This window comes from Nestor notabilis, unplaced genomic scaffold (assembly GCF_000696875.1).
Source record: "Nestor notabilis isolate BGI_N333 unplaced genomic scaffold, ASM69687v1 scaffold26987, whole genome shotgun sequence".
Taxonomy (NCBI): Eukaryota; Metazoa; Chordata; class Aves; order Psittaciformes; family Psittacidae; genus Nestor; species Nestor notabilis.
The window spans coordinates 33,700-41,046 of NW_009936480.1; positions in this window are offsets into that span (position 1 = coordinate 33,700).

Sequence of the window (7,347 nt, forward strand, 5' to 3'; positions counted from 1 at the left end):
AAATCAGAATCAGAGTCTTGGTCTGTTACATAAAGCTAATTTTGCTATTTTAACCTTAGACCTTCTTCAAAGTGAAAACAGATCTGTAGATCTCTATTATTCATCATCAATATATAATATATATGATGCCTGTTCTGAAAACTGGCTCAGAAACATCAGTAGAGCTCTGCCTGGCCCGTGGGGATCTGACTGCATGGAAAGCTGCCAATCCAGTGCCTAAAAAAGCATAGGAACAACTTCAATGTTGGTTTCATCAAAGATCCAAAGAATTTAAAGTAGACTGCTTGTATGGGCATGAACTGAGATGCAAAATAATGACTTAGAAGATTGCAGATACATACATCCGAATTAAATTCTCAAAATCTCAATTCAACTGTCCAGTAAAGTTACCGTATTTCATTTAATGTTGAACTTTAAATTTTCCAAGGTAATGGAAGGTCTTCAGTATGTCCAGTAAGCACTTCAGTCTTGATAGGGCAAAGCAGCTCAGAGCATAGGTCCCGCTAGTATGATCCAAATTAGGTATTCCTGCCTCTGTCTTCTCTGATATCTGAAGAAGTAGTTCCAGAGTTCAAGTTTGGCTACCCAAAACCGGCAGTACGTTCTTTTTCTTCTTTCAGTCGGCGTTAGAGCACTTGCTCTAACAAGAGACAAAGGAGTCTCGGCTCAGTGTCCTTCCCTGCCTGAGAAGATTCAAAGCCATAGCTTTGCCTTTGCACACCTCTTTTTACCTGAAATAGACTGCTGTCAATAAGAGTTGTTGTTTGTCATTATACAGTGATTGAGAATTATATAGCAGTCTCTGGGAGCAAGGGCTAAAGTTCAGATCTTTATTCGCATTCTGCTAAGCCTCCATATCCAGACTAATTCACCCTGCAATATATTTCTATCGGTTTCTTTGAACTTGCATCGAACTTGCTTTCTCCTGGCATTACCTGTCACCCACTAGCACCTCCCCTTTCTTATTTTCTCTTAGGCCCAGGTGCTCTGGAGAGAGTTAAGAACAACAGGATGCTGGAAATGTACTGAGGAAGACACATCAGCTACTTAACTGCCCAGTGAAACAGAGACAACAGCAATATCTGACTTGTCAAGAGGAAATGGGATAGGAGAGGTTCAGTAGGTGCTGAGAATACAGACAAAAGAAGAGGGCAGGTGTTAGTCATATGTCTGCATTGGCTTAGGTTAAACTGGTACAAAAATGAAGGAGGAACAACCCCAATATTTTTTAACTAGGACATCTGACCATCTTAAATGCGCTGTAGTCTGTGCTTCTTGCATTTGTAAGGTTCTTACTTTCATACGGTAATCACAACAGCTGTTGCTGTTAAACTTTTTTTTTCCCTCTGAAGTGATTTTCTTTTCAAGCACTTATTTTCTTCCTAAATTAGAAATTGATTCCAGTCTCTGCTTCTCAGTCAGATTCTTAGGTGAGATGGGAGTAAGAGTTGGTGGGGTTTACGTTAATAAGTGTGTTGAGCAATGGAAAAAATCAGCAAGAGAACTATGGCTACATCAGCAGCACATGAATGTTTTACTGCAAGCCCATCTCAGAAGGGCACATTAAGGGAAAGATAAAATTTTATTGATATACAGTAAAGTGAAATTATGAAACATTTCCTAATCATGAGGAATGTGATGCTGAGTCATTCAAATCCCTACAAAATGAAAACAAGAATGTTAATATCATCAATATGGAATGACTGCTGTTCCTGGTTCTAACAGAAATTTGAAATAGCAATTTATCAGTGTAGCATTAAGAAATACCTTAAGAGAAACTGTATAAATGACATGAATTGATTGCCTTTATTGAGTAAAGAGAAAAAGCTGCTTAGGAAAACTTTCTCAGCAGCATATAACTGTTCTCTGAAAATACTGAGTACATGCTGAGTCAAATTAGGGTGACCTTGTTACTTCAAATACGAACAGCAGGCAGCAAAGGTTCACAGAGGGAGTTGGGTACAGTTTCTAGAGTAAAAATTGAGCATCTTTGTTTAGCACAATGTTGCCCTTAATCAGTATTGTGCTGAAGCATACTTACATGCTTGTATAACGGCCACAATTTTTCCTAGGCATTCTTGTCCTCTATCTAAAGCAAAGCCAACATCAGGGTCTATTTTAAAACTGAAGCTACCTTTTGGTCACAAGTAGGGGGCACGGTTTTGGCCGCATGGGCAGTTCTGAGTGTATAGGCTCAGCTATTACATGAGCAAATATGTTCTTCTAACAAAAGAGCATTTTTTGAAGCATTACAACAAAAATAGTGTTGCTGTAAGTCACAGAATGGGCAGAGTTGGTGTTTGCAAATGCTCTTGCGGGAGACAGATGAGGAGAATGAGTGATGCTAATTGGCACTAAAAAAGCTACACTAGTTTAAGTCTAATGCACATTTTTTAGCATAATATGTCCTCTTAGCCTAGACCTTGACTCCTTGTACATACTCTCTTCGCTTTATCTAAAGTGACTTGTGTATAAGGTCACTTATAAGCGTTCCCTTGTTTAGAAGGACCTGGGTAAAAGAAGGAAAGAGGCTTGTGTTCTGGTGACCTGTAATTCCTCCTGCCCTTTTTAACAAACACCTTAATTATGTCTTTGATATTCCTCCACACACAATTTATTCTGACACTTCTGTGCAGACTTAATCTGATTTAATGAGTTAATGGTAATTGACTTTCATTTAAGACACTCTTTTCAGTTTCTGTATTAGATCTGTCTTGCATGCTATGAGACAGGTAGGTGTCTCCTCTCAGCTGGCTAAATGGTAACTGATGTGCGAAACACTGAAGTCTCTGAAAAGCCTTTCTGCTATTGTCATTTCTCAGTGCCATCACGGCTTCTGAATTCTGGTTAGATCTCCACTAGCGAGTGAGGTGTTTGGTACAGTATCTGTCTGTTTCTCCTGTTTTACAAAGTGGTTGACCTCAATCTGAGAAACTGAACTGTGAACAGTAGTACAGTTGCTTTCTTCCAAGGTTACCAGTCTCCATGCTCAAATTCAAGTCCAGAGCAAACACTGGACAATAGGCTTTGGTAACATCTACCATCCCTGGCCATTGAACAGTAGCAAATTTCTCACCTTTGCCTGTGACTTGGTGTTGTGTTAAATGATCTTGCATTATTTGCATTTACTTGTACAGAGGCAAAAGAGAATCAAAGATCCATGGAGAAAAGTTGTATTTCACGGAGGCAACATGAAAACTACTTTGTTGTCCCCAACAATTTTTGTTAAATCATGATGCTTTCTGGGCCTTAGTTACAATAGAACGATGAAAGTGTCTATGGTCAAATTATGCCCTCATCAAATTGGGTTAGATAACAACTGTCACATGGCACGGGTAATTTGTAAGTCTAGAATGAATTACTGCTTCCATGTAAGTCATTAGAGTCAGCTGCTGTAGAAACACTATGGGCAACAGTGGTTGTGTGAAGAACATAGTTATGTAAAATTCATTCCTGTTCTCCATGAGCACCAAATGTGCTATTCTCACCAGTGTTTGGGGGTTTTTTCCTATTGGAATTTTTCTGTTACTAAGCCCTGCTTAATTTGACTTCTTCTACAAGTAAAATCTTTAGTTGCTTCTTGAACTTGATTTTACGGGTTTTTGCAGACTCTTGCTCATGAAGATTACCACATAATTACGTAATTACCATGTAACCCCTTAGTTGACCTCACATTTGGTATTTTACATCCCTGATAAATTCACTCTCTCCATAGGAATTTAGGATATTTACAACTAAAAATACATCACTTGTCTTTGCATAAATTTAGATAGAAGTATTTTCCTTCCACAAGTGTTCCTTGGAACACAGTTCTCTCCATCTGGTTTACCATCCTGAGGCTGAGAAGCTGCCTATGTGTAAGTTACATATGAGCCTAATGTCTAAGCTTCCGTTATAATCAATAAATGTAGTCTATGGATCCTGGAGTCACACAGCTCACCCTAAAGTAAACACCTAGAACTTTATTCACTTTCTTGCCCATGGACAACTAGTGTCATCTGAGATGCTTGAAAATACCATGATCTGCAGCTGCTTCTCCTGAAGGATGCTGATCTGTTGGAGGTCTTGTGTCAGTTCTGTCAACTGCATATGAGCATTTCAGATACTGTTCAACATCTCAGATGGCATTGAGGCATATCTAAGTCAAAGCAGCTAAATCCAGCACCACTGGCTGGTAGATTAATACGTCTTTTAGGCTGCATTGACTATAATGGAAACTTAGGCACCTAGGTCACATGTGTTCCTCTACATCTGGACTCCTAAATTTAGTTGTATTAATTTAGAGCTGATTTCTACCCTACTATTATGGAATTCATTTAATCTGAAGGTAGATATCTACGAGTATCAAATTATTTGCTTTCTGGAAAGGAGAACTAGCTTTGGTAGCTATATTGGAAATACCTAAAACTAGTCATTTAGTCTCTGCAGCTCTGTTCTCACAACAGCTTTGGGGATAGGATGACAATTGGTTACCTTTTTGCACATAGGGTTACAGGTTAAATTATAATCATGGATCTAAGTATAGGAACCACTAAAAGATAGCAAAAGTATCCACAGAACATTATTTATATATGTGCTCCTGTGACTCAAGGAATCTCAATTATGATCTGCTATTGAGTTGGTACATGTTGAACACTAGTTAAGAATCTGGACAAGTTCTACGGATAGGTTGTGTTGCTTTTGTTTTTCCTGCCTGTCAGCTGTTGCTGTGTTCCTATTTTTGTCTTGGAAGTCCCTCCTGAAACTGAATATGTATGAAAAAGATGGTAATAGAAGTCTGTAGACCTCACTGAAAAATATGGCTAAACCTTGGCTATCCCATTCCTGACTTTCTAACGACATCTCAGGTTTTTCATACGTATCTTTCATGCAAATTTTTTTTGGCTTATAAGCATTTTGCATCAAGAACTATCTTTTTAAAAGTTTTATTTCCAGCATTTAGCATGCATGGCTTAACCAGGTTGAGGCTGAGGTTGAGGCTTAACCAGGCTTAACCAACAGGCACTATTACAATGCCAACATCCTAAGAAGAAAGAGCTACGGTTTATGGTGATTAATTTAACCTGCCTCTTGACATAAATTATTAGTCATTGTACCAACTCATCACAGAAGAAAACATTAGATATTACTTAAAATAGCACATATCCCCTCAGAGTGCCTTTGCAAAGGAAAGAGTCTGTAGCTTTTCATGAAACTAGGACTGAGAAGATCCAAATGACATGTGTGCCTTCCTCTGGCAGCTCATACTTTTCAGTACCGGCATAAACCAGTAAACCAGAACACCACAAGGACTTAGGTGTGAATTCAAACTAAAAGGGCTGCTACTAGGTGTGAAACCTAAGCCAGATATTAGACATTGCTAATTATTATTTTAAAATCTACAGGCTGGTGGTTGGTTTTTAAATTGTGTTGTCTGACTATATTGCAAAGAAAGTACAAGAAGCCTTATCGCATCACAGGAAGGAAAAACATACTGTTCTTTATCTGCAATTAGTGTTCCAGCATGCCCACGTGCACTCAGACTCTTACCACTTCTGCAGCGCTTCTTTCATGGGTATACCCATTGGTATCATTACTCAGATAGATAAATCTGAGATATTCCAGAAACCCCTGCTCTTCCCTTTAAGCAGGAAGAGTCCATCTGGGAAGTGCCAGTGGCAGCTCTCCAGTACTATTGCTAGGCACCTGGACATTGGTAAGCTGCAAATGTGATTCTTTAGTATAAGCAAATGCTTCAGAATTTCAAACTCTGAGGGGGGTATGCAATGAATTTTTTTATCACATCACATCACACAAGAATGTAGTGAAATCCCTCAGAATAATTACAGGCAGACTATTTGTGTTACTTCCAGCCGCAGCTTCCCTGAGTGTTAGGAGACTGGAAATCCAGAACAATACAGAAATAAATAATGCAGGAATTGCTGATTGCTCATTAGGGAGTCTGCCTTTGTAAAGTGCCTGCCACAGCTTTGCAGAGCTGAGCACTCCTTTAACCTTCAGGTGGTTTTATCTTTAAACTTTCAATTGTACTGTGGTTGGTTTGTTACTTTCTGATGCGTATCTGCCTTCACACCATTTACAGAAATATTGCTGTGAATCTTCACAAATATTTGACCTATTTTAATAAGCTGCCTGATATTTTTTGTTTGACTCTAGATGAAATGAAGAGCAAATAAGCAAGGATGGAGCATAGCGTTTGGGAAGAAGGATCACAAATGTGCAACAGTGCTAGCCCCCTGTATTTTTACAGATAGTGACTTACCATACATCCTTTGACAAACACTGTTATTTCCCAGTGCCTCAGTTTTCTGAACAGCAAGACTGTGATTATGTGATAATAACTACCAGGGCCAGAGAAAAATAAAAGGCACATATACTATAGGATTCCGATGTAAGCATGCAGCTTGTCTGCATTAGTCAGGTTTTCATATTTGAAATACTTAGTTTAAAAGGTGACTAGATCACGATTAAAATGGTTATGCATTCAAGAAGAAGAAACTTAATTTTGGGGGGTACATTTAAGGAACCAAAAGTTAAACATTTTGAAAATTATATCTTTTAAAAATAAGGGTAAAGATCTTCAGAATAGGTCTGATTTGCCATCACTTGGGTTTTTTTTAAGTAGAGAATGAGTATTATGTAAAAGATTCTCCGCTTTAGTCACATTACAGAACATCCAAGTGTTCAGTTGCATACTAAGGAAGACCAATTTTCTGTAAGAAAAAAATCACTGCATAATGTAGAGTAGCCATGGTCCACACAGATTAGAGAAGATGTCCGTGCTGGTCTCCTCTAGCTTTAAAAGCTATAAACTCATAAATTTGCTGAGATTCCAAAAAAACAAAAGCAAAATATTGTGTATCATAGAATCATAGAATGGTTTGGGTTGGAAAGGACCTTAAGTTCATCTAGTTCCAATCCCCCTGACATGGGCAGTGACGCCTCACCCTAGACCATGTTGCCCAAGGCTCTGTCCAACCTGGCCTTGAACACTGCCAGGGTTGGAGCATTCACAGCTTCCTTGGGCAACCCATTCCAGTACCTCACCACCCTCACAGGGAAGAACTTCTTCCTTATATCTAATCTAAACTTCCCCTGTTTAAGTTTAAACCCATTACCCCTTGTCCTACCCCTTGTCCTACCACTACAATCCCTAATGAAGAGTCCCTCCCCAACATCCTTGTAGGCCCCCTTCAGACCTGGAAGGCTGCTATGAGGTCTCCATGCAGTCTTCTCTTCTCCAGGCTGAACAGCCCCAACTTTCTCAGCCTGTCTTCATAAGGGAGGTGCTCCAGCCCTCTTATCATCCTCTTGGCCCTCCTTTAATTCATTCAATTGTTCTTTACC